Genomic DNA, 10,006 nt, shown 5'->3' on the forward strand with positions numbered 1-10,006 from the left:
TTGGTTATTTACAACCATCTCAATGATTTCCTGAGCTTCTGCAGGCATCTTCTTTAGATGAAGAGATCCTCCAGCAGAGCTGTCCAATGACATCTTGGACAGTTCAGACAGACCATCATAGAAGATACCTATGATGCTCTATTCAGAAAGCATGTCAGAAGGACATCTTCTGATCAATTGCTTGTATCTTTCCCAAGCTTCATAGAGGGATTCACCTTCCTTCTGTCTGAAGATTTGGACCTCCAATCTTAGCTTACTCAATTTTTGAGGTGGAAAGAATTTGGCCAGAAAAGCACTGACCAGCTTTTCCCAAGAGTTCAGGCTTTTCTTAGGTTGTGAATCCAACCATATCCTAGCTCTGTCTCTTACAGCAAAAGGGAAGAGCATAAGTCTGTAGACCTCAGGGTCAACCTCATTGGTCTTGACAGTGTCACAGATTTGCAAGAATTCAGCTAAGAACTGATGAGGATCTTCCAATGGAAGTCCACAAAACATGCAATTCTGTTGCATTAGAGAAACTAATTGAGGCTTTAGCTCAAAGTTGTTTGCTCCAATGGTAGGGATAGAGATGCTTCTCCCATAGAAGTCAAGAGTAGGTGCAGTAAAGTCACCAAGCACCTTCCTTGCATTGTTGGCATTGTTGTTGTTTTCGACTGCCATGGCTTCTTCTTATATGAAAATTTCTGTTAGGTCCTCTCCAGAGAGTTGTGCTTTAGCTTCTCTTAGCTTTCTCTTCAAGGTCCTTTCAGGTTCAGGATCAGCTTCAACAAGAATGCCTTTGTCCTTGCTCCTGCTCATATAAAAGAGAGAAGAAGAAGGTATGAAATCCTCTATGTCACAGTATAGAGATTCCTTGAGATGTCAGAGGAAAAGAAGAATAGAAGGAGGAGGTAGAAAGGAGAGAATTCGAACTTAAAGAGAGAGGGAGTCCGAATTGCACATTGAGGAAGAGTGCTAGTCCCTTAAATAGAAGATGGTGAGAAGGGGGAAAAGAATTTTCGAAATTAAATTTTGAAAGATTTTGAAATAATTAAAAGAAATTTTGAAAAAAATTGATTGATGATTTTCGAAAATTAAAATTGAGAAAGTAGTTAAGTGATTTTGAAAAAGATTTTGAAATCAGAAATAAAAAAAAAAGATATGATTAAAAATTATTTTGAAAAAGATGTGATTGAGAAGATATGATTGAGAAGATATGATTGAAAATCAATTTAAAAGAAATTTTTAAAATTAAAGTTGATTACTTGACTAACAAGAAATTAAAAGACATGATTCTAGAATTTAAAATTTGATCCTTTCTTAATAGGCAAGTAACAACTTGAAATTTTTGAATTAAATCATTAATTGTAGCAAGGATTTTCAAAAATACTAAAAAAATGGAAAGGATTTGATTTTGAAAAGATATGATTGAAAAGATATGATCTGAAAAAGATTTGATTTTGAAAAATTAGGAAAATTTGAAAAAGAATTGAATTGAAAACAAAATCTTCCCTAATGTGCCCTCCTAGCGTTAAACGGCCAAAATGGTATCCATTCTGGCGTTTAACGCCCAAAATACTACCTTTTTGGGCGGTTAACGCCCAGCCAGGTACCCTGGCTGGCGTTTAAACGCCAGTTTTCCTTCCTCACTGGGCGTTTCGAACGCCCAGCTTTTTCTATGTAATTCCTCTACTGAATGTTCTGAATCTTCAATTCTCTGTATTATTGACTTGAAAAGACATAATTTTGAAAATTTTTTTGAATTTTTAATGATGAGAAACAATAAAATGGAACTAATCATGGAAAATCAAGATCAAAACAAATAATGCATGCAAGACACCAAACTTTTAAATTTTCATATTAGAGACACTAACAAATTGAGAATGCATATGAAAAACAACAAAACACACAAGACAAGAGAATTTAAAGATCAGAGCAAGGAAATCCTCAAGAATAACTTGAAGATTAATGAAGAACATAATGCATATATTCGAAAAGTGCAAGAAATAAAACATGCAAGACACCAAACTTAAAAATTGACACTGGACTCAAATAGGAAACATAGATTATTTTTGGTTTTATGATTTTATAAAAAATTTTTGTAATTTTTTGAAAATTATTTGGAAAAGAAAATAAAGATTTCAAAATTCTTAATAAGAATTCCAGGAATTATGAAATTTAGTCTAAACCTTCAGTCTAAAAAGATTAGACATGGCTAGCCAAGCTTCAGCAGGACATTACATACAACAGCCAAATTGATGAGAATCAATCAGCTTTTGTGATGATAAAAACATCATCTGAAACTCTAGAATTCATTCTTCAAAATTCTGAAGAATAAAAATAAAATAAAGTTACCTAATCTAAGCAACAAGATGAACCGTCAGTTGTCAAAACTCGAACAATCCCCGGCAATGGCGCCAAAAACTTGGTCCACGAAATTGTGATCATCAATGGCGCCAACAACTTGGTACGCACAATTGTAATCTCAACTCTTTTTCACAATTCCGCACAACTAACCAGCAAGTGCACTGGTTCGTCCAAGTAATAAACCTTACGTGAGTAAGGGTCGATCCCACGGAGATTGTCGGCTTGAAGCAAGCTATGGTCATCTTGTAAATCTCAGTCAGGCGGATTCAAATGATTATGGCAAATTGATAATTAAAAGATGAATAAAATATAAAATAAGATAGATATACTTATATAATTCATTGGTGAGAATTTCAGATAAGCGTATGAAGATGCTTTGTTCCTCCTGAACTTCTGCTTTCCTATTGTCTTCATCCAATCATTCATACTCCTTTCCATGGCAAGCTGTATGTTGGGTTTCACCGTTGTCAATGGCTACCTCCCGTCCTCTTAGTGAAAATGGTCCAAATGCACTGTCACTGCATGGCTAATCATCTATCGGTTCTCGATCATGTTGGAATGGGATCCATTGATCCTTTTGCGTCTGTCACTACGCCCAACACTCGCGAGTTTGAAGCTCGTCACAGTCATCCCTTCCCAGATCCTACTCGGAATACCACAGACAAGGTTTAGACTTTCCGGATCTCAAGAATGGCCTCCAATAATTCTAGCCTATACCACGAAGATTTTAATCTTAGATTAGAAACCCAAGAGATACACATTCAAGCTTGTTTTCATGTAGAACGGAAGTGGTTGTCAGGCACGCATTCATAGGCGAGAATGGTGATGAGTGTCATATAATCATCATATTCATCATGTTCTTGTGTGTGAATGAATATCTTAGAGAAGAAATAGGCTTGAGTTGAATAGAAAAACAATAGTACTTTGCATTGATTCATGAAGAACAGCAGAGCTCCACACCTTAATCTATGGTATGTAGAAACTCCACCGTTGAAAATACATAAGAACACAAAAGGTTTAGGCATGGCCGAATGGCCAGCCCCCAAAACTTGATCAAGAGATCAAAAGATGAACTAAAGATTCCAAGATGAAAATACAATAGCAAAAGGTCCTATTTATAGAAAACTAGTAGCCTAGGGTTTACAGAAATAAGTAAATGATGCAGAAATCTACTTCCGGGCCCACTTGGTGTGTGCTTGGGCTGAGCATTGAAGCTTTCACATGTAGAGACTTTTCTTGGAGTTAAACGCCAGCTTGGGTGCCAGTTTGGGCGTTTAACTCCAGCTTTTATGCCAGTTCTGGCGTTTTGACGCCATAATTTTTATGCTGATTTGGAACGCCGGTTTGGGCCATCAAATCTCGGGCAAAGTATGGACTATTATATATTTCTGGAAAGCCCAGGATGTCCACTTTCCAACTCAATTGAGAGCGTGCCAATTGGGTTTCTGTAGCTCCAGAAAATCCACTTCGAGTGCAGGGAGGTCAGAATCCAACAGCATCTACAGTCCTTTTTCAGCCTCTGAATCAGATTTTTGCTCATGTCCCTCAATTTCAGCCAAAAAATACCTGAAATTAAAAAAAAAGTAGTTAATTTGGAGATTCCTCCTCCTGCAAATCCTCCGTGTATCATATGGACATGTCTTTCTGACGTACGAGGTGATTGCTCGATTCGTCCGACATCTTCATCCCTTCTTCTCTTTCTTTGATCATCATCTCGGGTGGCCAGAAACCGATCTAGTTTTCCTTCTCTTACTAATTTTTCTATGATATTTTTTAAGTTGAAGCATTCGTTGGTAGAGTGCCCTCAGAGTCGGTGATATTCACAGTATTCGTTCCGATTTCCTCTTCCTCTTTTACCTTTGAGTGGTCGAGCTGGGGGTATCTTTTCCGTATGGCAGACTTCTTTGTAGACATCTACCAGGGATACACTAAGAGGGGTATAATTATGATATTTTTTAATTTTCTCCCCTTGTCGATCTTCCTTCCTTTTGGATTCTTTATTATTGTCTCGGTAGGAGAATCCGAATTTTGAGGTTTCTCCCAACCGAGAGTTTTCTTCCATGTTGATATATTTTTTCGCTCGCCTCTGGACCTCATCCAGAGATGTGGGATATTTCTTCGATATAGATTGGCTGAAAGGTCCCTCTCGTAGGGCATTGATGAGGCCCATGATGGCGGCCTCTGTTGGCAAGCTTTGTATGTCTAGGCATGTTTTGTTGAATCTCTCCATGTAGTTGCGAAGACTTTTCCGATCTCCTTGCCTGATTCCTAGTAGACTGGGGGCGTGCTTGGCCTTGTCTTTTTGGATGGAGAATCTGGCCAGAAATTTTTTGGCTAGGTCGTCAAAGCTTGAGATGGACTTAGGAGGTAAGTTGTCGAACCATCTAATTGCTGTCTTCGTGAGGGTCGTTGGAAAAGCTTTGCAGCGAATAGCGTCCGAGGCGTCGGTGAGGTACATTCTACTTCTGAAGTTGCTGAGGTGATGGTTGGGATCTGTAGTGCCATCATACAGAGTCATATCCGGGAGTTTGAAGTCCTTAAAAATTTTAGTTTTCATGATGTCCCTAGTGAATGGATCTTGATCTTTGCGTGAATTGTCCTCAGGGGTGGTCCGGGTAGCCTTTGCTTTGAGATTGGCTTCGAGTTGTAGGATTTTATCTTCTAGATCTCGACGTCTCCTTACCTCTCTTTGTAGATCCTTGCCAACTTCTCGTTGATGCTGGCTTTCTTTTTCAAGTTGCTTTAGATGATCTTGAAGCGCTTCTATTACTCCCGGATGTGATGAGTTTTTGTCTCTGTTAGATTCCAGAGTATCTTTTGGTGTAGCGTCCGCGTTTTTGTGCGGCGTTCTGTCCTCTAGATCTGAATCATGGTCGTCCGCCATAATGATGGGATGACTTCCAGGTTTCCCGGCAACGGCGCCAATGTTCCGAGGGTTACCTGAAACTGTAGGCCGATCTCAGATGAGATCTTCTGTACTGGTCGGAGATGACGTGTCTGGCTGGCTGGTGGCAGTCGGAGCTGTTGTGTCCGACTTGTTGGACTTGCTTCACTTCTGATCCTTGGTCACTGGAGGGTGGGGGGTACCTGTAAGGGACTCCGATGCTTAAGTTAGCACGGGTATTGATGAGAGGATAATTTATACGCTTTTTGACATTGTTTCTAGTATGTTTTTAGTAGAATCTGGTTACTTTTAGGGATGTTTTCATTAGTTTTTATGTTAAATTCACATTTTTGGAATTTACTATGAGTTTGTGTGTTTTTCTGTGATTTCAGGTATTTTCTGACTGAAATTGAGGGACTTGAGCAAAAATCAGATTCAGAGGTTGAAGAAGGACTGCTGATGCTGTTGGATTCTGACCTCCCTGCACTCAAAATGGATTTTCTGGAGCTACAGAACTCAAAATGGTGCGCTTTCAATTGAGTTGGAAAGTAGACATCCAGGGCTTTGCAGAAATGTATAATAATCCATACTTTGCCCAAGTTTAGATGACGCAAACTGGCGTTCAACGCCAGCTCTCTGCCCAATTCTGGCGTCCAGCGCCAGAAACAAGTTGCAAAGTGGAGTTCAACGCCCAAAATGGCACAAAAGGTGGTGTTCAACTCCAAGAAGGACCTCTACACGTGCAACACTCAAGCTCAGCCCAAGCACACATAAAGTGGGCCCCGGAAGTGGATTTATGCATCAATTACTTACTTCTGTAAACCCTAGTAGCTAGTTTATTATAAATAGGACCTTTTACTATTATATTAGACATCCTGTATTGTATTTTGATCCTGTGATCACATTTTTAGGGCTGGCCTCTCGGCCATGCCTGGACCTTTCACTTATGTATTTTCAACGGTAGAGCTTCTACACTCTATAGATTAAGGTGTGGAGCTCTGCTGTTCCTCAAAGATTAATGCAAAGTACTACTGTTTTCTATTCAATTAAACTTATTCCACTTCTAAGATATTTATTCGCACTTCAACCTGAATCTGATGAACGTGACAATCATTATCATTCCCTATGAACGCGTGCCTGACAACCACTCCCATTCTACCTTCGATTGGACGAGTATCTCTTAGATTACTAATACAGGGGACCGAGTCCGAGATATTGGGATCTTCGTGGTATAAGCTAGATTGATGGCGGCATTCATGAGAATCCGGAAAGTCTAAACCTTGTCCGTGGTATTCCGAGTAGGATTCTGGGATTGAATGACTGTGACGAGCTTCAAACTTGCGAGTGCTGGGCGTAGTGACAGACGCAAAAGGATAGTAAATCCTATTCCAATATGATCGAGAACCTCCAGATGATTAGCCATGCAGTGACAGTGCATCGGACCATTTTCACAGGGAGGAATAGGATGCGACCAACAACAAAGGTGATGCCTCCAGACGATTAGCCATGCTGTGACAGAGCATTTGGATCATTTTCCCGAGAGAGATCGAAAGTAGCCATTGGCACCGGTGACATCCTTACATAAAGCCAGCCATAGAAAGGAGTAAGATTGATTGGATGAAGACAGCAGGAAAGCAGAGGTTCAGAGGAATGAAAGCATCTCCATATGCTTATCTGAAACTCTCACCAATGATCTACATAAGTATTTCTATCCTTCTTATTAATTTTCGAAAACCCCATTACTATTTTATATCTGCCTGACTGAGATTTACAAGGTGACCATAGCTTGCTTCATACCAACAATCTCCGTGGGATTTGACCCTTACTCACGTAAGGTGTTACTTGGACGACCCAGTGCACTTGCTGGTTAGTTGTGCGAAGTTGTGAACCATGGTATTGGCATCATGTTTTTGGCGCCATTGCCAGGAAAAGAAAGAGCAATAAATTTTACATAATCAAAGTGTAATCACAATTTCTGTGCACCAAGTTTTTGGCACCGTTGCCGGGGATTGTTCGAGTTTGGACAACTGACGGTTCATCTTGTTGCTCAGATTAGGTAATTTTCTTTTTGTTTTCTCTTCAAAAAATTTTCAAAAATATTTCAAAATTTTTTCCTTTGTTTTCGAAAAAAAAAATTTTTAAAATAAAAATATTTTCAAAATAAATTATTCTATGGCTTCAAAACTTTCAAGAATGAATTCTAGAGTTTCATGGTAACATGTTGAATCCTATCTGGCTGAAAAGCCATACCCAAACTCCTTTGGGATTGGTCTTCAACTAATCACCTCAATGGATGTAAATCCATTCTAAAGCTTGAATGGCTATTAAGCCATGTCTGACCCTTTGATTGGAGCTTTAGACTAAAGAGCACAAGATTCCTGGAATTCATATTAAAGATTTTGAAATCCTTATTTTTGTTTTTCAAATAATTTTCAAAAAAATACAAAAAAATTAGAAAATCATAAAAATCAAAAATATTTTTTGTGTTCTTGTTTGAGTCTTGAGTCATGTTATAAGTTTGGTGTCAATTGCATGTGCATCTTGCATTTTTCAAAAAAATCATGCATTCATAGTGTTCTCCATGATCTTCAAGTTGTTCTTGGTAAGTCTTCTTGTTTGATCTTTGCATTTGCATGTTTTGTGTCTTTTCTTGTTTTTCATATGCATTCTTGGATTCTTAGTGTCTAAGCATTAAAGAATTCTAAGTTTGGAGTCTTGCATGTTTTCTTTGCATTAAAAATTTTTCAAAAATGTGTTCTTGATGTTCATCATGATCTTCATAGTGTTCTTGGTGTTCATCTTGACATTCATAGCATTCTTGCATGCATTCATTGTTTTGATCCATAACTTTCATGCATTGCATCATTTTTCTTGTTTTTCTCTCTCTTCATTAAAAATTTAAAAATCAAAAAAATATCTTTCCCTTTTTCTCTCTCAAAATTTCGAAAATTAGATTTGACTTTTTCAAAAATTTTTAAAATCTAGTTGTTTTTATGAGTCAAATCAAATTTTCAATTTAAAAATCTTATCTTTTTCAAAATCTTTTTCAAAAATCAAATCTTTTTCATTTTTCTTAGTTATTTTCGAAAATTATAAAAATATTTTTCAAAAATCTTTTTCTTATTTTTATATCAAATTTTCGAAAATAACAATAACAATTAATGTTTTGATTCAAAAATTTCAAGTTTGTTACTTACTTGTTAAGAAAGATTCAAACTTTAAGTTCTAGAATCATATCTTGTGATTTCTTGTGAATCAAGTCATTAATTGTGATTTTAAAAATCAAATCTTTTTTTCAAAAAAACTAATTTTTATCATATCTTTTCAAAAATATCTTCTCATCTTATCTTTTTCAAAAATTTGATTTCAAAATATCTTTTCTAACTTCCTAACTTCTTATCTTTTCAAAATTTGTTTCAACTAACTAACTAACTTTTTGTTTGTTTCTTATTTTTTCAAAACCACCTAACTAACTCTCTCTCTCTAATTTTCGAAAATATCTTCCCTCTTTTTCAAAATTTCTTTTTAATTAACTAATTATTTCAATTTTTTAAAATCTTAATTTTCAAAAATTACTAACATTTTTCAAAAACTATTTTCGAAAATTACTAACTCTTTTTCAAAAATTATTTTCGAAAATCCTCTCCCTTTCTCATCTTATTCTATTTATTTATTCATCTACTAACATCTCTTCCTCACATCACTCACCAAATTCGAACCCCCCTCTTCTATCTGTGTTCGAATTTTTTTTCTTCTTCTTCTCTTCTTCTACTAACAATAAGGAACCTCTTTACTGTGACATAGAGGATTCCTCTTCTTTTCTTTTTCTCTTCTCTTTCTTATGAGCAGGGACAAAGAAAGAGGCATTCTTGTTGAAGCTGATCCAGAACCTGAAAGGACTCTGAAGAGGAAACTAAGAGAAGCTAAATTACAACAATCCAGAGACAACCTTATTGAAAATTTTGAACAAGTAAAGGAGATGGCAGCCGAACCCAACAACAACAATGCAAGGAGAATGCTTGGTGACTTTACTGCACCTAATTTCAATTTACATGGAAGAAGCATCTCCATTCCTGCCATTGGAGCAAACAACTTTGAGCTTTAACCTCAATTAGTTTCTCTGATGCAGCAGAACTGCAAGTTTCATGGACTTCCATCTGAAGATCCTTTTCAGTTCTTAACTGAATTCTTGCAGATATGTGATACTGTTAAGACTAATGGAGTAGATCCTGAAGTCTACAGGCTCATGTTTTTCCCTTTTGCTGTAAGAGACAGAGCTAGAGTGTGGTTGGACTCTCAACCCAAAGACAGCCTGAACTCTTGGGATAAGCTGGTCACGACTTTCTTAGCCAAGTTCTTTCCTCCTCAAAAGCTGAGCAAGCTTAGAGTGGATGTTCAAACCTTCATACAGAAAGAAGGTGAATCCCTCTATGAAGCTTGGGAAAGATACAAACAGTTGACCAAAAAGTGTCCTTCTGACATGCTTTCAGAATGGACCATCCTGGATATATTCTATGATGGTTTATCTGAGCTATCAAAGATGTCATTGGATACTTCTACAGGTGGATCCATTCACCTAAAGAAAACGCCTGCAGAAGCTCAAGAACTCATTGACATGGTTGCAAATAACCAGTTCATGTACACTTCTGAAAGGAATCCTGTGAATAATGGGACGCCTATGAAGAAGGGAGTTCTTGAAGTTGATACTCTGAATGCCATATTGGCTCAGAACAAAATATTGACTCAGCAAGTCAATATGATTTCTCAGAGTCTGAA

At 37.2% G+C, this 10,006-nt stretch overlaps 2 non-coding genes across 2 annotated transcripts; one reads left to right on the forward strand and one right to left on the reverse strand.

The window, feature by feature from the left end:
• Window positions 1-147: 147 nt before the first annotated feature.
• Window positions 148-255, forward strand: LOC112724293 (small nucleolar RNA R71). The gene has a single exon (XR_003163463.1). It is a non-coding gene; the product is annotated as a small nucleolar RNA R71 (small nucleolar RNA).
• A 9,353-nt stretch (window positions 256-9,608) lies between these two features.
• LOC112724737 (small nucleolar RNA R71) lies at window positions 9,609-9,716 on the reverse strand. The gene has a single exon (XR_003163886.1). It is a non-coding gene; the product is annotated as a small nucleolar RNA R71 (small nucleolar RNA).
• Window positions 9,717-10,006: the final 290 nt, after the last annotated feature.

Source organism: Arachis hypogaea, chromosome 11 (genome assembly GCF_003086295.3).
Source record: "Arachis hypogaea cultivar Tifrunner chromosome 11, arahy.Tifrunner.gnm2.J5K5, whole genome shotgun sequence".
In the NCBI taxonomy this organism is placed as follows: domain Eukaryota; kingdom Viridiplantae; phylum Streptophyta; class Magnoliopsida; order Fabales; family Fabaceae; genus Arachis; species Arachis hypogaea.